This window comes from Loxodonta africana, chromosome 14 (assembly GCF_030014295.1).
Source record: "Loxodonta africana isolate mLoxAfr1 chromosome 14, mLoxAfr1.hap2, whole genome shotgun sequence".
NCBI lineage: Eukaryota > Metazoa > Chordata > Mammalia > Proboscidea > Elephantidae > Loxodonta > Loxodonta africana.
The window spans coordinates 51902570-51930208 of record NC_087355.1 but is presented as its reverse complement, the minus strand read 5'-3'; positions in this window follow the sequence as shown (position 1 = coordinate 51930208).

The window sequence follows — 27639 nt, the reverse complement described above, 5'->3', positions numbered from 1 at the left end:
CATTCTCTGATAACACATGATGAGCTTTTACTGTATCGTACCATGAGGTTCACCAGCTTTAAGAACAGACATTTGAACTAGATGGCAGAGACTCAGGTCTGATCAGAGGAGGCAGCCTCAGGAGGGACGTGGACAAAAGCAGGAAAACCCTCAAAGGGTGCCTGGAGCCCCAGACCTGCAATGAACAGGTTTCCTTTCCTGCAGGAACCAAGTACACAGTAGGTTGTGACCAACATTTCTGAGCAAGATAAACCAAGGATGATTGCTGCCTTTTTTGTAAGAGGCTCACAGTTTTGTACTAAGGGAATATGATTACCATCCTCCGATCCCTTGCATAGAGCCTTTTTGGTTTAGCATTCCTGTTCGTGTCTCTTCTGATACAAATGTCTCCATCAAGAGTTTGGGAGAAATTTGTCCTTTTGTATCATAAATAAGTCAAAAAGACATTGTAAGTGGATCCGTCATGGGCCTGGGGGCGAGAGACAGCATTCATTTGCTGGAGGTGGAGCCCTGCCTACAGAATCCTGGCTGCACGTGGCATTGCCCAGGTCCTCCAAAAAAGTCAAACTGAACCGGTTCCTGTTGAGTTGGCTCCCACTCATGGCAACCCTATGCGTACACATATTGTTTTGTGATATTGGTTGCAATTCCCACAACGTGACAGTATGCTCCCCCTTTTCACCCTGGGTTCCCTGTGTCCGTTTGTCCAGTTACTGGCCCTTCCTGCCTTCCCCTCTTGCTTTTGGACAGGAGTTGCCCATCTGGACCCATATATTTGATTTACCTACGAAGCACGTTCCTGACTTGTCTTATCCTTCGTTTTATAGGCCTGTTTAATCTTTGTCTGAAATCTGGGCTTTGGGAATGGTTTCAGTTCCGGATTAGCAGAGCGTCTGGAGGCTGTCAGACCAGTAAGTCTGGTCTTTTTCTGTGAATTTGAATTCTCTTCTACATTTTTCTCCTGCTGCGTCCGAGGTTCTCTGTTGTGATCCCTGTTAGTGGGGTCGTTGGTGGTAGGCAGGCGCCATCTACTTCTTCTGGCCTCAGGGTGGTGGGGACTCTGGTTCATGTGGTCCTTTGGTCTTTTGGGCTAATATTTTCCTTGTGTTTTTGGTTTTCTTCATTCTCCTTTGCTCCGGACAAGGTGGGACCAATAGATGTATCTTATATGGTGCTCAAAAGCTTTCAAAACCCCAGATACTACTCACCAAACTGGGATGTAGGACATTTTCTTTACGAATCATGTTATGCCATTGACCTAGATGTTCCCTGAGACTATGGTCCCCAGCCCCCAGCCCCAGGTACTCAGTCTCTCAAAGTGTTTGGATGTGTCTAGGAAACTTCTGTTTTTTTGCTTTGGTCCAGTTGTGCTGACTTCCCCTGTATTGTTTGTTGTCATTTCCTTCACCAAAGTTGACATTTGTCTACTAACTAGTTAGGGATTCCCCCTCCCTCCCCACCCTCGTAACCATCAAAGAATGTTTTTTCTGTGTGTAAACCTTTTCTTGAGTTCTCCTAATAGCGGTCTCGTACAATATTTGTCTTCTTATGAGTGAGTTGTTTCACTCAGCATAATGCCCTCCAGATTCATCCATGCTGTGAGATGTTTCTCAGATTCATCACTGTTCTTTATCGTTGCATAGTATTCCATTGTGTGCATGTACCATCACGTGTTTATCCATTCACCTGTCGATGGGCATCTAGGTTGTTTCCATCTTTTTGCTGTTACAAATAGTGCTGCAATAAACATGGGTGTATCTATAAGGTTTTTAATGGCTGATTTTTCAGAAATAGAACCCCAAGACTTTCTTCTGAGGCACCTCTGGGTAGACTCAAACCTCCAACCTTTTAGTTAGCAGCCAAGTGCTTAACCATTTACACCACCCAGGGACTCCCCGTGTCCTCCCGGGGAGGGGGGGCAAAAATAGCAAGCCCCCAAGTTTTAGACAGAAGAGGTGGCAGATAATTGACGGAAATCTGCCTTGGTTATCAACGAAACATAGGTTAGGGAACACACTCAGCATTGTAATTGTCGTAATGAGTCTGCTAACCCCAGCCTAAGGTTAGCCCTACCCAGGGGAAAGCAGCGTCAGCAAAGCACACACAGGAACACCAGGTTACCAGCCTCCTGCTGGTCCAGAAGGAGAAAGAAAGAAGAAGAGCAAGACAAATCCCACCCCATCCATGCTGAGATCCTGTGGGAGAGCCCCTCCCCCCAGTAAAAAAACATTACCCACAGCCAAAGACTCAGAGGGGAGAGGAAAGAGTCAGGTAAGAGGCTGACTGTATTTAGGGAAAATCTTTCACAATATCATCTGGCTCAAGAGACCAGAAGAGGCAGCCCCGTGTTTGTCAAACCCTAAAACAAATGAATATTCATGATGGTTAGAAAACCTTGTTAAAATGTGCCAGATTAGAAAACAGGAGTGTCTCCAATACTGGTCCCTGCCTGCCAAGCTTTGGGTACTAAGGGCTGTTCACTTGCAAGATGTGCTTCACCAAGGCCTGAGCAGATTTGGCAGGGGTGCTAGAAACAGGTTATGGGGATGGAGTGGCTGCCCCCTCCCCTGCCTCCAGTATCTGTGAGAACCTTGATCTCTGACCTCTAACAAATAACCCTTGGATGTGCCAGGTGGAATGGTCTTCTGCCCAGAGCCCTGGAGCTCTGTTCCCATTCCAGCTTCTTCTGGGACAGGATGTGGGCCCAGAACCTCTTCCCAGTTGGCAGGTGGCTCTCCTTCTCAGGCTGGTTCCTGCCAGCTCTTTTGCTGCCTAGATGTCACCTCCCCCGACATTGTCCTGGGTGCTCCTTGGATACCCACAAGATCCTGAGAATTGCTGTTGCTGCATTTCCCTGCCTTTCTCCATGGAGCAGATACTGAAACCAGACTTATCCACTTGAGTGTTGCTGGCACTTTACACTTCAAGGCAAAGAGAATTGGGCCCACATGGCACAGCGAGAATCAGTGGTAACAACCTTCCTGGCTCCTTGCTCTGTGCCCCTTGCTGCCCCTGTACTTCTCTCTTGTACTTCTTCCCTCATCTTGCTGACTCTCTTCTTTGTTCTCTCTTACTGTCCACTCTACTCTCCTTCCTCTTTTTTTTAAGTAAAAAATCTTGTAACTTTATTCCCCAAAATCCCAGGTTTTGTTGAAATAGTCCAAGAATACGCTTTTTGTTATTCTACTGTATTTATTGTTCTCTTTTATGAATTTATTTAATGTTGCTTAAGTAGCATAGCATAAACTGTTTACACATAAAAAGCTTTTATACCTATTTCATTGTTAGCTGCTTTTCTCTTACTATATGTATTTCTTTTTCTAAAGTGCTTCGTGATAGATATTTTCTCAACTGACTCAAGAGCTGAACCATAGATAGGTGGTATACTTCTGAGTCCCAGTGAGTCTAATGAAATTTCTTTGTTACTTTGCATATAGACAAAAGCTCTGATAAATGTTGTTTGAATTTTTTTTTCTGCTTACAATTCTGGTCTACTCTGCTTCCTCTTACTTTGTTGTTGTTTTTTCTTCCCCCCCTTCCACTTCTTCTCACTTCTTACCCTCTCCCACACAAGGCTATAATATGGTTGCCTGGATATGTACAATGTTGTTGTTGTTTGCCATTGAGTCGATTTCAACTCATAGTAGCTCCATGTGACAGAGTAGAACTGCCCCATAGAGTTTTCTAGGCTGTAATCTTTAAGGGAAGTACATAACAGCCTCCTAAATATTCCTCTGCAGATGCAACTGTCACCTCCAACTCTTTCTCCACACTTTAGTTATAGTGATTATTTCATGTCACCCTCTTCTTCAAGACCCTCCACTGAATTCCCAGCAGCCACAGAACAAAGCCAAACTCCAGTATGGCAGACCATGCCCTTCATAATGTGGCTTCTGCCTGCCTTTCTTTCATTCACTCGTTTATTGGTTCAGCAAATAAGTGAGCTTATTTATTGAGTGCCTACCATAAATACCAGACCAGGAGCTGGAGATAAGTATTTACAGATGAAATGATATGATATCTGGAATTTGCTTCAAAATAACCTGGGGCAACAATTTGGAAAAGGATAGCAAGAATGAATGGTTGCACCACTTATAGAATGCAATCAATATCTCTGAATTATATATGTACCAATTATTGAACTGGCAAATGCTTGGTTATGTATATTTTCACCACAATTTAAAAAAAAAAGAACTTTAAAAAATGATAATAACCCAGGAGAGGGGAGGGAAAGGTATAGAGAAAACAAGATTGACTATGAGCTATTATTGAAGTTGGGTACATACCACATTAGGGAGGGTCCTTATATTATTCTCTCTACTCCATATATGTTTGAACTCTTTGTATTTAAAAAGAATGATGGTTGAAGAATCAGGAATAGGAGAAGGATATGGAATGTGTAGCTAATTGTCTCCACGAACAACTGTCTCCTTTGCCATCAGACCAGAAGAACTGGATAGTGCCCAGCTACCATGCTGAACATTACTGAACATTTTAATCAAATATTCTATAGAAGAATCCTGATCAAAGGAGCAAAATGTGGACCAAAAGTTCAAATTCTCATGGGCTGCAGACTTTCTGGAGCCATGGAGGCTGGATGAATCTATTGCCTTGAGATAATCTTTAAACCTTGAACCAAAAATATCCCCTGAAGTCTTCTTAAAACCAAACAATAGTTTAGCCTAACTAGTAAAAAATGTCTATCTTGGGCACTTTTTTAAAATAACTATATGAGATCAAAGTGACAACAATGAGTCAAAAATTTTGATAGGAACCTTAGGGGGCAGTGAGTTTATGTTAATGGGGGAGGAACAACTTGGAAAAGGAGGATGAGAATGGATGCAAAACTCAAAGAATGTAATCAATGTCACTGAACTGTACATGTAGAAACAGTTGAACTGGTATATGTTTTGCTGTGTATATTCGCTACAAGAACAACAAAAATTTTTTTTAAGTTTTTAAGTCATTGGAAAAAAGAAAATGATGGTTGAACAGGACTGACAACTCTCCGGATTCCCTTCTCTCACTACTCTCTATACTCCAGCCTAGAACTTGCAGTTCCTCAGACAGGCCAATGTTTGTACCTCCGGGCTTTCCACATGTTCCTTTTGCTTGGAACCCGATCTCCTCCATCCTTCCCTACTTGTCCTGGCTGACTCCTACTCAACCTCAAAGCCCAGCTTAGTCAATAGCACTTTCTTCAGGAAGACTTTCCCGACCTCTCGGTACCAAATGAGGGATCCCTGCTTTGAGTCGCCACAGCATCTTATCATAGCTTTGCTACAATTTATTGTCGTTACTTGTTTAAATATTTGCCTATGTCGCTAGGCCACAAGTTCTGTGTACGCAAAGAGTGTTTCTGTCTTGCTCCTGATTTTCTCATCAGAGCCCAGCACATGGTAGAAGCTCAATAAATATTTGCCGAATGAATGAATAAAATGAACTATGTAATGTCTCCAGCAGAGCAGCTGGTGCGAACCTGGCCTCATTGCATGGTCTGGCATGGGATGGAGGAGGGAAGGGAAGGAGCTACCTGGGCTCTGGTTGGGTGAACGCAATACCACAGCCCATCTCCCCTGCGACAGCCAGGCGTGTCTACTCTGGGCCAACAGACTATCTCCCTGAGATACCCTTTCAACTAGGAATTGAAGCTATTTTTGCAGGTCACCTTTCAGCCAAACAATAGATTGGCTTATGAAATAAGCAATATCACCTGTGAGTCATGTCCTCCCTTAAACAATTAACTGTATGAGACCAAACTGTCAACAGTTACCCAAAAATAAAGATGAGATGGCAAGGAGGGGAAGCAAACCTAGATCAATGGAAACAGAACAAAAGGAATGGAAGTAATGAGAATGCTGACACAATGTAAAAATTGTAACCAACAGCAGTGAACAATTTGTATGAAACCCCTAAAACATTATAAAAATAATTTTTAATAAAATATCATTCAAAAGAAAACCCTATGGGGAAGTTCTACTGTCACATGGGGTAGTTATGAGCTGAAATCAGCCCAACAACAACGTCATAAAGTGATCTAGCTGTAGATTATCAAAAGGTCAAGAATGACATTTACTGGAAGTTTCTTCTCAGTAATACACCACCTGCATCCCTTCACATCTCAAGACAGAGCATATAATTATAAATTGTATGAAATAATATGGTTTATTGTTTACTAGACGTGGAAAGGGCAGGATGGCACCCCATACTTCTAGTTTGCTGGCATGTATGGCTGGTCATATATCTGCTCCACAGAAAAAGGCCTTTCCTGACCATTCTACCTAAAGCAGCCACCCTCGTCCAGCCTCACTCTCTTCCATCACCCTGTTCAACTTTTTAAAGGCACTTATCACTACCAAGTCCCTGGGTGGTGCAAACAGTTTGCACTCTGCTACTAACCTGATGGTTGTTGTTTCAAATCTACCTAGAGGTACCCCAGAAGAAAGGCCTGGTGGTCTGCTTCTGTAAAGATTACAGCCAAGAAAAACCTATGGAGCTCAGTTCTACTCTGTAACACTTGGGATTGCCATAAGGTGGAACTGACTCAACAGCAACAAGTTTTTGATTTTATCGCTACGTACAATCGTGAACGATTTACTTGGTGGTTGGCTCAACCCTCCTCCTTTAGAATGTGAGCCACCTGCAAGCAGAGACTAAATTGGCATTTAGTCTCCAATATGCAAAACCATGCTAGGCACATGGTAGGTGTTCAATGAACCAATGAATAAAAGTGGTTTTCATTACTAAGCTTGGCCCACTTCAATAAAAGAAGCAAACTTTAAAAAAAATTTTTTTTCTAGTGTACTTTAGGTAAAGGTTTCCAGAACTAGTTTCTCATTAAGCAGTTAGTACACATATTGTTTTATGACATTGGTTAACAACCCCACAACTTGTCAACACTCTCCCTTTTCAACCTTGGGTTCCCTATTACCAGCTTTCCTGTCCCCTCCTGACTTCTAGTCCTTGCCCCTGAGCTGGTGTGCCCCTTCAGTCTAGTTTTGTTTCATGGGCCCGTATAATCTTTGGCTGAAGGGTGAACCTCAGGAGTGACTTCATTACTGAGCTAAAAGGGTGTCTGGGGCCCACACCCTTAGGATTTCTCCAGTCTCTGTCAGGCCAGTAAGTCTGGGGTTTTTTTGTGAGTTAGAATTTTGTGATACATATTCCTGCAGCTCTGTTCAGGACCCTCTATTGGGATCCCTGTCAGAGCAGTCAGTGGTGGTAGCTGGGTACCATCTAGTTGTGCTGGACTCAATCTGGTGGAGGCTGTGGTAGTTGTGGTCCATTAGTCCTTTGGATTAATCTTTCCCTCGTAACTTTAGTTTTCTTCATTCTCCCTTTCTCCCAAAGGGGTGAGACCAGTGGTGTACCTTAGCTGGACGCTTACAGGCTTTTAAGACCCCAGATGCTACTCACCAAAGTAGAATGTAGAATATTTTCTTTAAAAACTATGCTATGCTAGTTGAGCTAGGTGTTCCCCAAGCCAAAAGAAGCAAACTTTTAAATAGTCTTTGCCTCTGCATTCATGGAACATTTTATAAAAGTGTTGTCCTTTCTGTAGGGAGCTCTGCTGGTGCAGTGGTTAAAGCACTCGGCTGCTAACCAAAAGGTCAGCAGTTCAAACCCACCAGCCACTCCATGGGAGAAAGATGTGGCAGTCTGCTTCTGTAAAGATTTACAGCCTTGGAAACCCTATGGGGCAGTTCTACTTTGTCCTATAGGGTTGGTATGAGTCAGAATCAACTGGACAGCAGTGGGTTTGGTTTTGGTGTTCGTCTTTTCTGTAAAATACACGAAGGTAATAAAACAAACTCTCTTATTCCATGAGCTCACTGTGCAACCAAAAGAAGTTCTAAGTGACATAATAACTTCAGACATAAGATGTTGGCTGTACATTGAAAAAACTAATCAACAACTTTATATGGAAAGGAAAGAGGCCCTGGATAAGCAAAGTATTATTAAATGAAAAGAAGAAAGTAGGAGGCCTCATACTACCTGATCTCAGAACCTTCTCAACAGCCACAGTAGTCAAAACAGCCTGGTACTGGCACAACAACAGGCACATAGACCAATGGAACAGAATTAAGAACTCAGACATAAATCCATCCACCTATGGTAAGATTATCTTTGACAAAGACCAAAGTGTAACAAATGGTGCTTGCAAAACTGGATGTCCATGTGTTTAAAAATAAAACAGGACCCATACCTCATACCATACACAAAAGCTAACTCAAAATGTACCAAAGGCCCAAATTTAAAGCCCAAAACAATAATGATTATGGAAGAAAAAATAGGAACGATGCTGGGGGCCCTAATGCATGGCATAAATACAATATGAATCATAACTAACAATGCACAAACACAGGAAGATAAACTAGATAACTGGGAGCTCCTAAAAGGTAAACATTTATGCTCATCAAAAGACTTCACCAAAAGAGTGAAAAGAGAACCTACAGACTGGAAATAAAAATTTGGCTATGACATATCTGACAAGGGTCTAATCTCTAAAATCTATACAATACTTCAACAACTCAACAATAAAAAGACTAATAATCCAATTTAAAAAAAATGGGCAAAGGATATGAACAGACACTTCACGAAAGAAGACATTCAGGTGGCCAACAGACACTGGAGGAAATGTTCAAGATCATTAGCCATTAGACAAATCCAAATCAAAACTACAATGAGATACCATCTCACCCCAACATCACTGGCACTAATCAAAATGAACAGAAAATAACAAATGTTGGAGAGGTTCCAGGGAGATTAGAACTCTTATGTACTGCTGGTGGGAATGTAAAATGGTACAACCATTATGGAAAATGATGTGGTACCTTCTTAAAAAGACAGAAATAGAAGTACTATATGATTCAGCAATCCCACTCCTAGAGGAATATATCCTAGAGAAATAAGAGCTGTCACATGAATAAGCATATGCACACCCATGTTCATTGCAGCATTACTCACAATAGCAAAAAGATTGAAACAATCTAAGTGCGTATCAACAGGTGAATGGATAAACAAATTATGACATACACACGATGGAATACTATACAATGATCAAGAACAATGATGACTCCGAGAAACATCTCACGACATGGATGAATCTGGACAGCGTTACGCTAAATGAAATAAGTCAATCACAAAAGGACACATATTGTACGAGACCACTATTATAAAAAAACTCAAGAAAAGGTTTACACAAGAAAAAACAATCTTTGATGGTCACAAGTGGGGGGTGGAAAGGGAAAATCACTAACTAGATAGTAAACAACTGTTAACTTTGGTGAAGGGAAAGACAACACACAATATAAGGGAAGTCAGCACACCTTGACCAAGGCAAAGTCATAGAAAGTTCCTAAACATATACAAACACCTTGACGGAGAAAGTTACTGGGGCTGAGGGCTGGAGACCATGGTCTTGGGGGACATCTAGGTCAACTGACATAGTTCATAAAGAAAATGTTCTACATCCTACTTTGGTGAGCAGCGTCTGGGGTCTTAAAAGCTTTCGAGTGGCCATCTAAAATACATCTATTGGTCCTATCCAGTCCAGGGCAAAGGAAAATGAAAAAAATCAAAGACAGAAGGAAAATATTAGTCCAAAGGACTAATTGACCACAAAAACTACAACCTCCACCAGCCTGAGCCCAGAACAACTAGATGGTGCCCGACTACCACCACCAACCACTCTAACAAGTATCACAATAGAAGGTCCCAGGCAGAGCAAGAGGAAAATGTAGAACAAAATTCAAATTCACAAAAAAAAAAGACCAGACTTACCCCCGAGAATATGGCCCACGCACACCCTGTTAACTCAGAACTGAATCCACTCCCGAAGTCCACCTTTTATGCAAAGGGTAGACAGGCCTATAAAACAAACAGTTACATATGTGACAAACATGCTTCTTAGTTTAATCAAGTATACAAGAGCAAATGGGCAACTCCTGGCCAAAAGCAAAGATGAGAAGGCAGAAAGGGACAGGAAAAGTGAATGAATGGACACTGAGAACCCAGGCTGGAAAGGAAAAAGGAGAGAGTGCTGACACATTGTGAGGATTGTAACCAATGTCACAGAACAATTTTTGTATAAAATTTTTGAATGAAAAACTAATTTGCACTGTAGACTTTCACCTAAAACACAATAAAATTAAAAAAAAAAAATTTTTTCCACAACAGCATTTTTAATGGCTAAACAAAGAGCTCAGCTGCTAACCAAAAGGTCAGCAGTTTGAGTCCAGCATCTGCTCCTTGGAAATGCTATGGCCAAGTTCTACTCTGTCCTACAGGATTGCTATGAGTCAGAAGCAACTCCACGACAACAGGTTTTAAAGCAAAACCACACCCATTGCTGTCGAGTTGATTTCGATTCATAGTGACCCTAAAGGACAGAATAGAACTGCCCCATAGGGTTTCCAAAGAGTGACCGGTGGATTTGAACTGCCGACCTTTTGGTTAGCAGCCTGAGCTCTTAACCACATGGTATTTTATTGTATGAATGTCCTTATTGTTGGACATTTAAGTTCATCATAATTTTTCACTATTTTAAGCACTATTCTATAAAAATGATTGTATTAATAGTTAATCTTAGAGGGCAGTGGTGGTTCTGTGGTAGAATTCTTGCCTTCCATGCAAGAAACCTGGGTTAGATACCCGTCCAAGGTACTTCAAGCACAGCCACTTCTTGTCTGTCAGTGGAGGCTTGCATGTTGCTATGATGCTGAAAAGGCTTCAGCCAGGCTTCCAGACTAAGACAGACTAGGAAGAAAGGCCTGGCAATCTACCTCTGAAAATCAGCCAGTGATGACCTATGGATTACAATGGTCTGATCCTTTTGTGCATGGGGTCTCCATGAGTCAGGGGCTGACTTGACAGCAGCTAACAAGAAAAATTATAAGCTAGTTAATCTTTGTGCTACATGATTACTTGTGTAAATAAATTCCTTGAAAATAAATTGTTAAGTTGAAGGATATAAATATTGTTCTGTGGGTGGGACCTTGCCCCTGATGTCCACTTCCTTCCTGTCTACACCTATGACTCCCTTTCCAGGTTCCTGTCCCAGTTCTCTGACTTCTGGCCACTTTTCTGAACATTGATTAGACATCTTGCACAGGGTCAGCTCTGCCCCAGTGGGTGTCCAGAGCCAGATCTTGTCTTTCCCTACTGACTTCTCTGCATAACTCGGAGGCCTTCTCAAATAGTCCAAAGCTATGACAATTATTGCGATTTATCATTCTAGCATTTTGAATGGCATATTTCTAGTCACTTCTGCAATTTTTATAGTACTGCATCCTTGGTCATCTATTCTTAGACATGACTTCCAATTATAGCAGTATTCCTTTAACAAAATATGATCTTTTTTATAATGGTCAACTATATTGCGTGGGTTCTAGGATGCCTTGTGGAAAAACCGGATGATAACTATTAACAGCCCATTGAATGATTAACCAGTTGCCAGTAGAACTGTGCTCCATAAGGTTTTCGATGGCTGATGTTTTTGGAAGTAAATTGCCAGGTCTTTCCTCCAAGGTACCTCTGGGTGGGTTTAAACCCAACCATAGTAGCAGCCAAGCGCTTAACCCGGTTAAGTTGCACCACCTGGGCTTCTGGGGTTATAGCAATATTCTATATTTTGATAGGGGTTTAAAGGAGGCAGAACTTGTGAAACAATACTCTTAAGATTTGTGCGTTCCACTGTACAAAAATTTTGCCTCCAAAGAAAGAAAAAGAACTATAAACAAAGATTGAATTCTCATTAATGACATGCATTTAGGGGAAGCGTACTAATGCCTATATCTTAATTTAAAATTCATTAAAAACCAAGATGGATTGACAGACGAACAGAAGGATGGGTGGGTAGGTGACAAAGCAAACACGAAACCAAACTCACTGCCGTCGAGTCAATCCCAACTCATAGCGACCTTTAGGACAGAGTAGAACTGCCCTGTAGGGTTTCCAAGGGTATATATCTTTACAGAAGCAGATTGCCACATCTTTCTCCAATGGAGTGAGTGGCTGATAGGTTCAAACCGCCAACTTTTTGGTTAGCAGCCAAGCACTTTAACCACTGCACCACCAGGACAAAACAAGTAAATGTTAATAGTAGAATCTAAGTGGTGAGTATATAGCTGTTCACTTCATAAATTATTTCAACTTTGCTAAATGTTTGAAAGTTTTCCTATTTTAAAAAATTGAAAGGCAAAAAAAAAAAAAAAGCCATAAGCAAAACTCTTGCCTAAAGATATGACCACTCCATTTCTACGTAGAAATGGCCTAAGTAAAAATTAGTTTAATAATAAAAACTCTTTAAAAGGAAAAAAAAAAGGTCTTAAAAGATACCTAGAGGTCTTTAGGATTTTTGTTATTAATTTATGATGGACTTCAAGAATTATTAGTAATAGTATCTATCAGTCATTTGGAAAAATTCAAATGAGATAAATCATTGAATGTAAACATCCTCTGACATGTTTAACTCAGAACGTCACTACTGCAGTTTTAAGAAAAACCCACCAGATGGCAGAGAAAAGGAATCACTGAAAACATTCACATTTCAAATTCAAATGAATAACGGAAAACATTTTATCAGTTAGGTTAATAAAAAAAGTTACAGCGTTTTAACAATGCCATTCACTTTACAGGATGCAGAACTAAGTTTGAAATCTAAAACTGAACTCCAACCTTTGCCTGAAAACTTTTGCTTATGGAAAAAAAAAAAAAAACAAGGACCAGTTGCCATTGAGTCAATTCCGACTCATGGCAAGCCCATGTGTTTCAGAGCAGAGCTGTGCTAATGATTGTGATTTATCATGCTCATTTGTACAATTTTACTCTCTTTTATTTATGTGTTAGCAATGATGAGGCAGTTAAGGTTCTTGCTGCTCACTTGGGAAACCAGGCCTAGCCATCACCCCCCCACTGGTGTCACAGTGATCCCAGCCTCCCACACGCCCACCAGAAACCAGAAGCCGTGAAGCTTCCAAATTCTTCGTCAGAGCACTTACTTTACCACTATTAAGCACTCTTATACTTACTTTTTTTTTTTATTCTTACTTTAAATAAATGCTTCACCTGCTGTGAAGATTTCAAGTAGCAATAGAAGTAAATACTGTAAGAAGAAAAAGAAAATGTATTCCCCACCGTGTTATTATAAAAAGGCTAATAAGTGATTGAGTAGACTAGGTATAATTGATCTATTCACAGAAATCAACGTGTGTGTGTGTGTATAAAATCAACCTCATGATTATTCAACTTGAGTAGGCCTTGGTTTGTCTCCTCTGTCTTCCAAAGGAAACTGTGGTGGCATAGTGGTTAAGAGCTATGGCTGCTAACCAAACGACTGGCAGTTCAAATCCACCAGGTGCTCCTTGGAAACTCTATGGGGCAGCTCTACTCTGACCTATAGGGTCACTATGAGTCAGAATCAACTCTACAGCGCTGGTTTTTTTTTTTTAGTTAATCTTCCAAAGGGATTCCTAACTATTTTGCACACTGAATTAAGACAATTCCTCTACATTTTCCTTCTCTGTCAGGTGCTTTGAGCTGGCAACAATTTAAGAAAATTTCAATAGTGGTCTAACTTATTTTTCGTTTGGAAGTAGGAGAAAGATGAATAAGAAAATAAGCTTACAGAGCTAGAATTCCTTTAGCAAATGGACCAGTTGGATTTTTAGATCACTGAAAATGTCCATAATGTAATTCTCTAGGTGCATCATGCTACTGGGAAATTCAAGAAATTTTCAATATAAAGGAGTCTGTGATATGAAATGGAAAGTATTCAGCTAAAAGATGCATAACAGCAGCTCTCAGCTTTCAAACTAACTGCACCGATAATACCAAAATTCTGGTTTACCATTAAAATTCCATACCGTTTTATGTTTTGTTGAAATGTAAATTCCTTGATATACATATATACATACATATAAAATGTTATAGATTGAATCGTGTCCCCCCAAAATGCATGTCAACTTGGCTAGGCCATGATTCCCAGTATTGTGTGATTGTCCACCATTTTTTCATCTGATATGATTTTCCTATGTGTTGTAAATTCTACCTCTATGATGTTAATGAGGCAGGATTAGAGGCAGATTCGTTAATGAGGCAGGACTCAATCTACAAGATTAGGTTGGGTCTTGAGTCTATTTCTTTTGAGATATAAAAGAGAAACGTAAGCAGAGCAACAGGGGGACCTCATACCACAAAAACATAGTGCCAGGAACAGAGCTCGTCCCTTGGGCCTGGGGTCCCTGAGCTGAGATGCCCCTAGACCAGGAGAAGATTGATGACAATGACCTTCCTCTTCCAGAGGCAACAGAGAGGGAAAGTGTTCCCCTGGTGCCCTGGATTTGGACGTCTAGCTTACTAGACTGTGAGAGAATAGCTGTATTTTAAAGTTACCCACTGGCGGTATTTCTGTTATAGCAGCACTGCATAACTAAGACAAACATATATATATATATATACACACACACACGTGTGTGTGTGTGTGTGTTTTTAACAACTTTAAGATGTGTACCCAAATACTTCCTGACAAATGTCAGGCTATGGGAACAGAACAGGAGAGCTCTCTTGCAATTTCAGAGCTTTGTGTTAGTCTCCGTTGGACTCGTCTAGCAAGTTGGCCTATCCCTTTTCTAACTAGGCAGCAACCAGATACATTGGTGTTACTAAGGATCACACCCTCCTTTAAATGCTAATTCAGCTGCATTTTCAATATTTTGGAACTGCCAAATAAAGGGTAGTGCCTACCTTTATTCACATTTCAATACCTGTTCATGACCTGACATTTTAACTGTGCTATTTGCTGATCACAGTTCAGACTAAGTACATTATGAAGAAACAACTGCTGTGCCAGCTGAAAGACACATTCAAATAACTGCAAAAATAATGTAACACCAAAAAGTAGTCTGTCTGAAAATTACAGAATTCAGGGTTCATACTGTTGTAGCAAACGTGCATTTTATCAAATAGCAAGAAACATCAAGGATTAAAATATGCATGTTTTTCCAAAACCAACTGAAAATGACAGGAATTATCTTCCTATTTCTCTCAATTTCTTTCTCTTTCTCTCTTCCGTATACAATTGTCTCAAAATGGAAAAAGTTCTTTTAAAAAAAATATCCAATTTTCAACTTAGTTATAATTAGTCTTTAGCCAATACAACTGTTTTAACATTGAATACTGTCTTTCCCTCCAGTAACTAGGGTCATCTATAAATTGGTCAACTACTTGCAAGTAATCCTCTCAATGACCAACATATACTGCCTCACAAAATGTCAGCTTCAATTAAGTGTCCGAGAGGTGTTATTATCCCTATGAACAAATGTAGAAACTGAGGCACAATGAAAGAGCATGACTTGCCCAGTCGATGCAAGAATTTCACATCTCCCCAACTGATTAGTTGGTTAGGGTAGTTGATTAGCCCAAAAGGGTAATGGAGGAAGACCATGAGTCCAATTCCTTGATGGGCCAGATACTGATGCACTGTTTAAGGTCACAGATTCTAGTAAGCCAAACATCTGGTACATGTAAGCCACATGTCAAAAGATAGTCCAGGCAGGAGAGGGATCTATGCATATCTATCCATTCCCACTGACAGAAAGAGCTAAAAGCATAAGCCCTGCAGTGGTGAAATTAAATACTAAGGTTGATGTATATGTATGACATGCACACACATACATCTTCAGATTATTTTTATGTTTATTTTTATTGTGCTTTAAGTGAAAGTTTACAAATCAAGTCAGTCTCTCATACAAAAATTTATATACACCTTGCTATATACTCCTAGTTGCTCTCCCCCTAATGAGACACCACATTCTTTCTCTCCACCCTGTATTCCCCATGTCCATTCATTCAGCTTCTGTCCCCCTCTGCCTCTCATCTCCCCTCCAGACAGAAGCTGCCCACATAGTCTCATGTGTCTATTTGAGCCAACAAGCTCACTCTTCACCAGTATCGTTTTCTATCTTAAAGTCCAGTCCAATCCGTCTGAAGAGCTGGCTTTGGGAATGGTTTCAGTCTTGGGCTAACAGAAGGTCTGGGGACCGTGACCTCTGGGGTCCTTATAGTCTCAATCAGACCATTGAGTCTGGCCTTTTTACGAGAATTTGAGGTCTGCATCCCACCGCTGTGCTGTTCCACCAGGGGCTCTCTGTTGTGTTCTCTGTCAGGGCAGTCATCGGCTGTAGCCAGGCACCATCTAGTTCTTCTGGTCTCAGGCTGATGTAGTCTCTGATTTATGTGGCCCTTTCTGTCTCTTGGGCTCGTATTTACTTTGTGTTCTTGGTGTTCTTTATCCTCCTTTGGTCCAGGTGGGTTGAGACCAATTGATGTATCTTAGGTGGTCACTTGCTAGCATTTAAGACCCCAGACACCACACACCAAAGTGAGAATGTTTTCTTAATAGATTTTATTATGCCAATTGACCTAGCAGCTTCAAAATTTTAACTCTGCTGAATATGCTGAAGTATTTTGATGGCTATGTTGGATGAAACCCCACGTCATATTGCTTTTGTCCCAAATGACACAGGATTTATTAAAAGTATCCTTCACTTACTTGTGCTTTAAATCCCAAACCATTAAAGATAGCTCTTTAAGGTTAACCAATTCATGTTCTGTGATGAATTTCTGAAATCATATGAAACAAAAGTTAAAATGTCAGCTAATCAACAACAAAATAAATAAAATTTTATATATGTATATATGTCAGCTAAATAAAACTAACACTTGGATATAACCACTCCAAATCTGTTTTGGAAATAAAGAGCATATAAAAAATAAATGTCTCACATTTCATACTTAGCAAAGTTATAATCATAAGAACCTGAAATGAGATTACAAAGGGACATCTATTCCAAATTCCTCATTTTTCAGATTAAGAAACAGAGGCAGAGATGGTAAGACATTGCCCTGTGCAACCCAGAAAAGCAGCAGAGAGGGAATTAGAACCCCCGTGCATGCTCCTATTCCATGATCATTCTCTATCTGCATGTAAATGATCAGGAAATCATTCCGTCTGAAGTACCAAGAGCTGGCATCAGAAGGATCAGCCTTTGCATCTTGAACGGAAGCAAACTCAGAAGTCATTTTGACTCATAATGATACGTTTGAACACCTAGGCGTGGTTCGGACAGTAGGAAGAATCTCGGCACATAGTATTGACCATTGTTTGTCCGATTCATAGTACCAGAAGTTCACCACCAGACGGAAAAGGGGTTCTCAGTGCTGGAATTCATTCCAAAGGCAGTGCAGTGTAGGGGACAGAAGGCAGCCTTTGGAATCATATTTGGATTCTCAGTCCTGGTTATTTTACTTACTAGCTCTCTACCTTCCAGCTGAGTGACAAGAAAATCAATCTCTTGAAACCTCAGTTTCCTCATCAATAAATTGTGGATAATCAGATCTATTGTAAAGGTCTGATGTGAGGATTGTTGTTAGTTGCTGTTGAGTTGATTCTAACTCACTGCAACCCCATGTGTGCAGAGTATAACTGCCCCATAGGGTTTTTAAGGCTATGACCTTTCGGAAGCAGATCACCAGGCCTGCCTGTCTTCCGAGGCACCTCAGGGTGGGTTCAAACTGCCAATCTTTCAGCTAGTAGTCAAGCACTTAACCATTGTGCCACCCAGGGATTCCTGATGTGAGGATCAGAGGCGCATAAAAAAACCAAACCTTTGCTGTCACGTCCACTCTGACTCATGGTGACCCCATGTGTGTTAGAGTAGAATTGTGCAACGCAGGGTTTTCAATGGCTGATATTTTATAAGTAGAGCACCAGGCCTTTCTTCTAAGACACCTCTGGGTAGACTCAAACCTCCAACCTTTCAGTTGGCAGCAACCGTGTTGACCATTTATACCACCCAGGGACTCCCTAGAGGCACATAACCCACCACCCACTGCCGTCGACATAACAGGTGCCAAATAAATTGTTCTTCTTATTATTTCTTTAGGAGGTTTTGAGTAATAGCTGACTTTTATACAGGAAGATAATACTAGGGACGAGTAGTGCATGTTCTATGACTATCTCTTCCAGAAGAAACAATAGCTGCAGTGATCACTTGTCATTTTCCATCCCTCCCCCCAGATGCCTCTGTCACCGTATACTTTTGGAAAAAATTTGTTTAATTTGAGACAGCTGTCCCAGTAGACAGGTTTGATCTGTGATCGTGCAACTCTGTACATATGGGGTTTAGCCAGGAGTCAGGATCAACTAGACAGCAACGAACAACAACAATAACAAGCCTCGCATCAGACATTTACGATAGATCTGATTATCCCGTTTATCAACATGCCCCACGTTGGACTGAGTTAAAAAGGTTATTATTTATAAGGTACCCTAAGTAAGTGAACCAATAAACACTGACATAAGCAGCATGGAGCACAGGGAATTCCCCCAGTTGGCACAGGCAACGTGAACTGAATGTAGGTCATGAGTTTCAAGCAAGTGTTTCCCCTCAGTCCGTGCTGTTTCTACTCATTCCTCACTTAATTCTTCCCTGTGGTATACTGAAATTTCATTTTCATTTTATACAAAAATAATAAGTGACCTTGGTTTCAATTTTTCATACAGATGGAGTTCAGAGTGCTTCTTATTCTGCCTGTCATGAATGACATTCTTTTAAAAGAACCCTGAAGCTGAGTCATCAAATCATAGACCTTTAAGGACTCGATGGGGTCTTGGAAGTCACTCATACCAACCCTTTCATTTTATATCTGGGGAATCAGTCATTAAAAATTCTTCTAAGCCTTAATAGCTTAATGACTAGTTAAATCAAACAGAATATAATTAAGCATGTAATTAAAAGCATTAATAACAACACTCAGTCAAAAAGTGGTTGCATCTCAGAGGATAACTAAACTTTTTTTTCTTTTATTAATTGTCTTCTCTCCTCCAAAGGAAGAGTTCCAAGTGAAGACATTAGAAAAAATGTCTTTGCAGATCATCAGAAATTAGGAGATGCAAGTGGTATCTCTACATTAAAAAAATAAAATGCCTAGACTTACCCGATTTGGAAAACCCAATGTAAAACTATGGGAGCCATTCTTAGAACAGTTTTACAGCATCATCCATTTTCATATGGGATCGTCCTGCTTTGCCGAGGGACTGCTGTTACCAGTGCAGTCAGTGGACCTCAGACAAAGGCAAGACCCTCCATTATCCTCCACACCAAGATAGCTTTGCTCTTAAAATCAAGGAAAAGCCCTTGCCCAGAATTCCTGTTTGAAGGAGAATGACTCATCCCGTGCTTGATTTTCCTGTTTTGTTTGGGTTTTTCTCTCCTGTTTAAGAGTAATAATGGAAAGACAGCATGGACAGGCACATTAAATTTGGATACGCTCTTCTCCCTCGCTCATTCAGCTGCCTGAGGGTTGAGTGATAAGGATGGTATGTAGAGAACTAGAAAAATGGAATGGTGGAACCTGAGGCATGTGGTACCTGGAATGAAAAGTAGAGCCTCTAATTGCAGGGAGATGCCAAGGGTGCTAATAATACTTAGGCTTATTATAGTACCAGTCTTTAAAGACATCCATTCTGCCTGGAAACAAAGCACAATTAGGAGATTATGGGAAACAAAATAATTTTTTAAATTTAGTTTATGCTTTGTCACAGCAATATATGCACATGTTTAAAAATTCAACTTGTCCTATAAGACTAGTTATACAAGACAGTAGTTTCCACCTGCCAAATTCCTTCTACTTGGAAGCAGCTACTTTTAGTCAATTCTTTTAGTATTTATCTTCACATCTCTTGATACCATTTTTATACTACTCTTTGTTGAAAATTCCCCCCCAGTTTTGGGCATTATCTTTTGAGTTCCCACTAAGGCACATGAGAATTTAGCCTTCTTTCTGCACCCTCCCTCAATTTGGCCTTTTATGTGTCCCCCCGAAATGTGTGTCAACTTGGCTAGGTCATAATTTCCAGTATTGTGTGGTTGTCTACCATTTTGTGATCTGATGTGATTATCCCATGTGTTGTAAATCCTAAACTCTACTATGTTAATTAGAAAGGATTAGAGGCATTAATGTTAATGAGGCAGGACTCAATCTATATGATTAGTTGTATCTTGAGTCAATCTCTTTCGAGATATATAAGAGAGAATTGAGCAGAAAGGAGGGGGGCCTCATGCCACCAAAAACAAAGAACCAGGAGGGGAGCACATCCTTTGCGCCTGGGGTCCCTGTGCTGAGAAGCTCCTGAACCAGGGGAAGATTGATGACAAGTAGATGGCTGGTTAAAGCCATCCACTTGTAGTATGTGTTATAGCAGCACTAGATAACTAAGACATGGCCCTGCCACACATGCAAACTTCTCACTCCCTCATCCTCCTGATAAATTTATATGTGTAGTTATAATTGTGATTATATCCATATTTATGTATTTACAACTTTATCACTATACATGCTATTAATCACTGAGTCATGTAAGGCACAGTGATTAACTGGCTTTTCTTGCACAACTTTTGATCCTCCCAGTAGTAATTGCTTTGTTTATCCAATGTTCCTTTTACAAATTCAACTCAAGTTATAAAATCTCTGTTCAACATATTCAAACTCATGAACTTATATTCTAGCAATTTTAATTACTTGAAACTTCTCCAGCTTCAAACTATACTGACTGGTCTATAGGCTTCTGAAGGCTGTCAGTCTGGGATCCTCAATCCCCTTTTGTATATGTTCTTCATCCCTCTCTTGGGCTGGATCATCTATCTCCTGGATCCCACATCACTAGCTTTCTTTGTCTACTCCCTTATTTTGGTGGAACACATTATTCAGAAATCTTTGTGAGAAAGGGTGCAGAGGAAGTAAATAGTCTGACACCTCATATGTCTGAAACTGTCTTTATTCTACTCTCTCACTATGTATAGATTCTAGATTGGAAATAATTTTTCCTAAAAACTTTGCAGACATGTCTCTGTCTTCCAGTTCTCAATATCACTGCTAAGAAGACCAATACCATTCTGATCTTTATTCATTGATGAAACTGGTTTATTTTTCCCTTTTTGGAAGCTTATAGGATCATCTCTTTGTGCCCAGTGTTCTGAAATGTCATTGCGATGTGCCATGGTGTGGGTTTTTTCCATCCAATTTGCAGGTACACATTGGGTTCTTTCAGCTAGTAACTCAGTTTGATAGAATTTTGATAATTTTCTAAAAAAGTTATTTCCTCCGATCAAGTTTCTCTGTTCACTTTTTACGGACTTCCTATTAGTTGGATGTTGAACCCACTAGATTGATTCTCTAATTTTATTGCCTTTTCATATCACTTTCTGGGAGATTTTCTCAATTTTATCTCTCAATCTTTCTACTGAGTTTTACATAAAACCCAAAACCCACTGCCATCAAGTGGATTCCCAATCATAATGACCCTATAGGGCAAAGCAGAACTGCCTCATAGGGTTTCCAAGGCTATGATCTTTATGAAAGCAGAATGCCACATCTTCTTCCCACAGGGCAGCTGGTGGGTTTGAACCACCGACCTTTCAGTTAGCCGAGCATTTAACCACTGCCACTAGCGCTCCTTTAAGTTTCACACACACACACACACACACAAACATACCCCATGAGGTCTGCGGGGTCATATAGACTCCTATGAGTCAGAATCGAATCGACGGCAGTGGGTTTGGTTTGGTTTTTTGGGTATGTATATACATATATACAGCTTTTTGTTGTTGTTCTCTCATTGTCCTTTATTTTAAAACAGCATTCTAGAATGAGCCTCTTTGAGGTAATTATCTCTCTGATGGTTCTGTTAAAGTTTTCTTCTCTTACCATAGTCTGTTTCTATAGTCTACTTTCTAGTATGGTATCTCTGTGTTTCATGTAAGAAGCTTTCTTCAAACATCTGATTATCTGTGGCTGTCTGCTCAAATTTAAGAGCAGGGCACTAAAAATCTGGCTGGAAGATTTGTACATACAGGAGAGACTTTTCAAACATGGGATTCATTGAAGGGTGACCTGGCTACACTGCTTTATTAGAGAACCCGTAATGTCAGTATTTATAGATATTTCTATTATACCAGAATTCCAGAGAAAACTCTTCTAATCTTCTGCCTGGAAGTGTAAGACTGTCTATCCCCATTCTGGGAACTGAGAGAAGGAAGAAATGAGGGAAGATATCTCAACATTCAGTTTAAATTCTCCCTGTTTTCAGTACAGAATCCATACCCCTACCTGGGCTTGGTGTCTCCTCCTAAGCCACTGACCATTTATCCATCTACTTCGCAGTTTCCAAAATTCTGCTTCATAGTCTTCTCTCCTGTTTTCTTTGTGAGCTGATGTTTTTTAAAATAAGCTTCTTAACTACTGTTTTTAGTGGGATTTTTAGAAGTAAACACATGTGTTGAAACCTTCGTCTTTAAGTGGATGACAAGGGATACTCATTTTCAAACACTGGCCTCGCCATAGTCACTAAAAAAAAAAAAAAAAGTCATCAGTACTTGTAAATTCCCACATAATCCACTACCTTTGATTTCATGCAGCACAGATACTTGTTGCCCTAGACATAATTCAGAACCTCAGCCAGTTCATAGTTTAATGGGAGTTTAGCTATATCAACAGGCAAGTACAGAACAGTGAGATAACTGTTAGTACAAGACTGCATGTTCTGCGATGCCGGGGAGGCCTCCTAACCTAGTTTGGAGGAAATCGTTCAGGCATATATTTATTCAACAAATATTTATTGGGCACCTACACCATGCCAGGTACTATGCCAGATGCTTGCTACACAGTTGTGAAAAAAAAAAAAAAAAGCCATAAAACCTACCCTTAAGTGTAGAAAACTGCAGTCTCAGCACCCAGAATGTCTGGGGTCAAATCCTGGCTTCTTCGCTTTCTAGCTGTATAATCTTAGGTAAGTTACTTAATCTCTTTGTCAGGGACCTATCTATGGAAAATGGCACCTATGGCAATTAGTTTTAAATTGCCGAATGATTTCTCACAGCTGGCAACAGAAACTTCGATGGACAATAGAAACTGCTCATTAGCACACCTTCTCAAGCACACTGAGGGCATGTGCCCTACCTGCCACGCATTAGTTACACCTCTGCTCTTTGTACCTCGGTTACCTAATATGCAAAATGAGGAAACCAACGTTGTTGTTGTTAGCTGCCGTTGAGTCAGCCCCCGACTCACAGCAACCCCGTGCACAATGGAAAGAAATGCTGCCTGGTCCTCCGCCATCCTTATGATTGGCTTCGGATCAGATCACTGTAATCCATAGGGTTTTAACTGGCTGATTTTCAGAAATACAACTTAAAATCAATGGCTTCTTAGAGTCAATACAATACAGTCTTAAATGTGAAATGTCCATAAAATATTGAAAAGGAGGTGAAAACAGGGCTTTGAACCAGTTCAAACTGGGTGAGTCATGGTGGACGAATCGAAACTGCAACGGACCCGAATTTTTACAATTTGGGTGATCCATAACGGTAACTAATGGGAAAAATTATGGGTCAAAGCCCGGGAATGGCAGACTCAGAAGAGGCATTGTGAGCCCTTTCAGGAGCCTGATGTGTGAGGCTGAATTACTAGCAGGACTGTGGAGAGCAACACACATTCAAAGCAGCGCTTATCTTTCAGCAGGCCACTGCCTTGACTCTGCTCGACAGGCAGGAGATTTGGTTGCTATGCAATGCATATGCTGTCCTGGTTTTCTAAGATTAAGTTTTTAGTGGGGCTTTGACCCATAATTTCTTTCATTCTGTTTATCATTCTGGCTCAATTTTTAAAAATTCAGGTCTGTTCCAGTTTTGCTTCCTCAGCCATGACTTAACCAGGAAGAACTGGTTCGAAGCCCTGGATGAAAAGTAGGCAGTTGGAGATAACAGTCTGGAGCTCAGAAAAGAAAGGCTTGAACTAGAGATATAAGTGTGGAGTCATCTGGAGTTGGTTATTTAAGGTCACAACAATGAATGAGATACTTTTGGGGAGTCTAGTGAAGACAAGAGGATCCAGGTTGGAGCCCTGGGAAATTTCAACAGATAGAAGTTGAGTAGAGGAGGAAGAGCCAGCAAAAGAAACACTTTTGTTTTTAGTTCACTGTTGTTGTTATTTGCCACTAGATGGATGAGTCCAGGGGGCCAGGACCTTGTCTCTTTTGTCAAGCACTTTACGCTTGGATATTATACATGTCACAGTTAAATTGAAAAATTCCCCCATGTGTCTATCAGTTCGTCGTACTGTGGGGACTTGTGTGTTGCTCTGATGCTGGAAGCTATCCCCACCCGGTGTTCAGATACCAGCAGGGTCACCCATGGAGGACAGGTTTCAGCTGAGCTTCCAGACTAAGACAGACTAGGAAGAAGGACCCGACAGTCTACTTCTGAGAAGTATTAGCCAATGAAAACCTTATGGATAGCAGCGGAACATTGTCTGATATAGTGCTGGAAGATGAGCCCCCCAGGTTGGAAGGCACTCAAAAGAAGACTGGGGAAGAGCTGTCTCCTCAAAGTAGAGTTGACCTTAATGACATGGATGGAGTAAAGCTTTCAAGACCTTCATTTGCTGATGTGGCACGACTCAAAATGAGAAGAAAGAGCTGCAAACATCCATTAATAATTGGAACCTGGAATGTACGAAGTATGAATCTAGGAAAATTAGAAATCGTCAAAAATGAAATGGAATGCATAAACATCGATATCCTAGGCTTTAGTGAGCTGAAATGGGCTGGTATTGGCCATTTTGAATCGGACAATCATATAGTCTACTATGCTGGGAATGACAACTTGAAGAGGAATGGTGCTGCATTCATCGTCAAAAAGAACGTTTCAAGATCTATCCTGAAGTACAATGCTGTCAGTGATAGGATAATACCCATATGCCTACAAGGAAGACCAGTTAATACAACTATTATTCAAATATACACACTAACCACTAGGGCCAAAGATGAAGAAATAGAAGATTTTTATCAGCTGCTGCAGTCTGAAATTGATCGAACATGCAATCAAGATGCATTGATAATTACTGGTGATTGGAATGCAAAAGTTGGAAACAAAGAAGGATCAGTAGTTGGAAAATATGGCCTTGGTGATAGAAACAGTGCCGGAGATCGAATGATAGAATTTTGCAAGACCAATGACTTCTTCATTCCAAATACCTTCTTTCACCAACATAAACGGTGACTGTGCACATGGACCTCACTAGATGGAACACACAGAAATCAAATTGACTACATCTATGAAAAAAAAAAAAATTTTTTTTTTTTTTTTATGGAAAGAGACAATGGAAAAGCTTAATATGATCAGTCAGAACAAGGCCAGGGGCTGACTGTGGAATAGACCATCAATTGCTCCCATGCAAATTCAAGCTGAAACTTAAGAAAATCAGAGCAAGTCCACGGAAGCCAAGATACGACCTTAAGTATAGCCCACCTGAATTTAGAGACCATCTGAAAAATAGATTCGACGCATTGAACACTGGTGACTGAAGACTGGATGAGTTGTGGAATGACATCAAGGAAATCACATATGAAGAAAGCAAGAGGTCATTGAAAAGACAGGAAAGAAAAGACCAAGATGGATGTCAGAGGAGACTCTGAAACTTACTCTCGAATGTCGAGCAGCTAAAGCAAAAGGAAGAACTGATGAAGTAAAAGAACTGAACAGAAGATTTCAAAGGGCGGCTCAAGAAGACAAAGTAAAGTACTACAATGACATTTGCAAAGAGCTGGAAGTGGAAAACCAAAAGGGAAGAACATGCTCAGTGTTTCTCACACTGAAAGAACTGAAGAAAAAATTCAAGCCTCGAGTTGCAATAGTGAAGGATTCTATGGGGAAAATATTAAATGACGCAGGAAGCATCAAGAGAAGATGGAAGGAATACACAGAGTCATTATACCAAAAAGAAGTAGTCGATGTTCAGCCATTTCGGGAGGCAGCATATGGTCAGGAACCGATGGTACTGAAGGAAGAAGTCCAAGCTGCTCTGAAGGCATTGACGAAAACAAGGCTCCAGGAATTGACAGAATATCAATTGAGATGTTTCAACAAATGGATGCAGCACTGGAGATGTTGACTCGTCTATGCCAAGAAATATGGAAGACAGCTTCCTGACCAACTGACTGGAAGAGATCCATATTTATGCCTATTCCCAAGAAAGGTGATCCAAATGAATGTGGAAATTATAGAACAATATCATTAATAATTGACACATAAGCAAAATTCTGCTGAAGATCATTCAAAAACGGCTGCAGCAGTATATCAACAGGGAACTGCCAGAAATTCAGGCCGGTTTCAGAAGAGGATGTGGAACCAGGGATATCATTGCTGATGTCAGATGGATCCTGGCTGAAAGCAGAGAATACCAGAAGGATGTTTACCTGTGTTTTATTGACTACGCAAAGGCATTCGACTGTGTGGATCATAACAAATTATGGATAACATTGTGAAGACTGGGTATTCCAGGACACTTAATTGTGCTCATGCGGAACCTGTACATAGATCAAGAGGCAGTTGTTTGGACAGAACAAGGGGATACTGATTGGTTTAAAGTCAGGAAAGGTGTACGTCAAGGTTGTATTCTTTCACCATACCTATTCAATCTGTATGCGGAGCAAATAATCTGAGAAGCTGGACTATATGAAGAAGAATGGGGCATCAGGATTGGAGGAAGACTCACTAACAACCTGCGTTATGCAGATGACACAACCTTGCTTGCTGAAAGTAAAGAGGACGTGAAGCACATACTAATGAAGATCAAAGACCACAGCCTTCAGTATGCATTGCACTTCAACATAAAGAAAACAACAATCCTCACAACTGGACCAATGAGCAACATCATGATAAACGGAGAAAAGACTGAAGTTGTCAAGGATTTCATTTTACTTGGACCCATAATCAACAGCTATGGAAGCAGCAGTCAAGAAATCAAAAGATGCATTTCATTGGGTAAATCTGCTGCAAACGACCTCCTTAAAGTGTTGAAGAGCAAAGATATCACCTTGAAGACTAAGGTGCACCTGACCCAAGCCATGGTATTTTCAATCGCATCATATGCATGTGAAAGCTGGACAATGAATAAGAAGACCGAAGAACTGATGCCTTTGAATTGCGGTATTGGCAAAGAATATTGAATATACCATGGACTGCCAGAAGAACAAACGAATCTGTCTTGGAAGAAGTACAACCAGAATGCTCCTTAGAAGTAAGGATGGCGAGACTGCGTCTTACCTACTTTGGACATATTGTCAGGAGGGATCAGTCTCTGGAGAAGGACATCATGCTTGGCAAAGTACAGGGTCAGCGGAAAAGAGGAAGAGCCTCAACGAGGTGGATTGACACAATGGCTGCAACAATGAGCTCAAGCATGATGATTGTAAGGATGGCGCAGGACCAGGCAGTGCATAGGGTTGCTATGAGTCGGAACCGACTCGACGGCACCTAACAACAACAGTTAAATTGGGAAAAGTGATTCATAATAATCTAGGTTTATTTGACAAATAATATATTGATTAATCACCAGCTCTTTCACCCCTGAAAATCCTACATAAATACAAATAATTCTTTCAGGTCATCACAGAAGCATTTTAATCAGATTATGATTTTGGGTAGAAAATAGGTTCATTGCATATTGACCTAGATAACTGTCTAAAGACAGAAGTGGAAAAACAGCCACTAGAAGTACTGTAGAATTCCTGCATAAAAA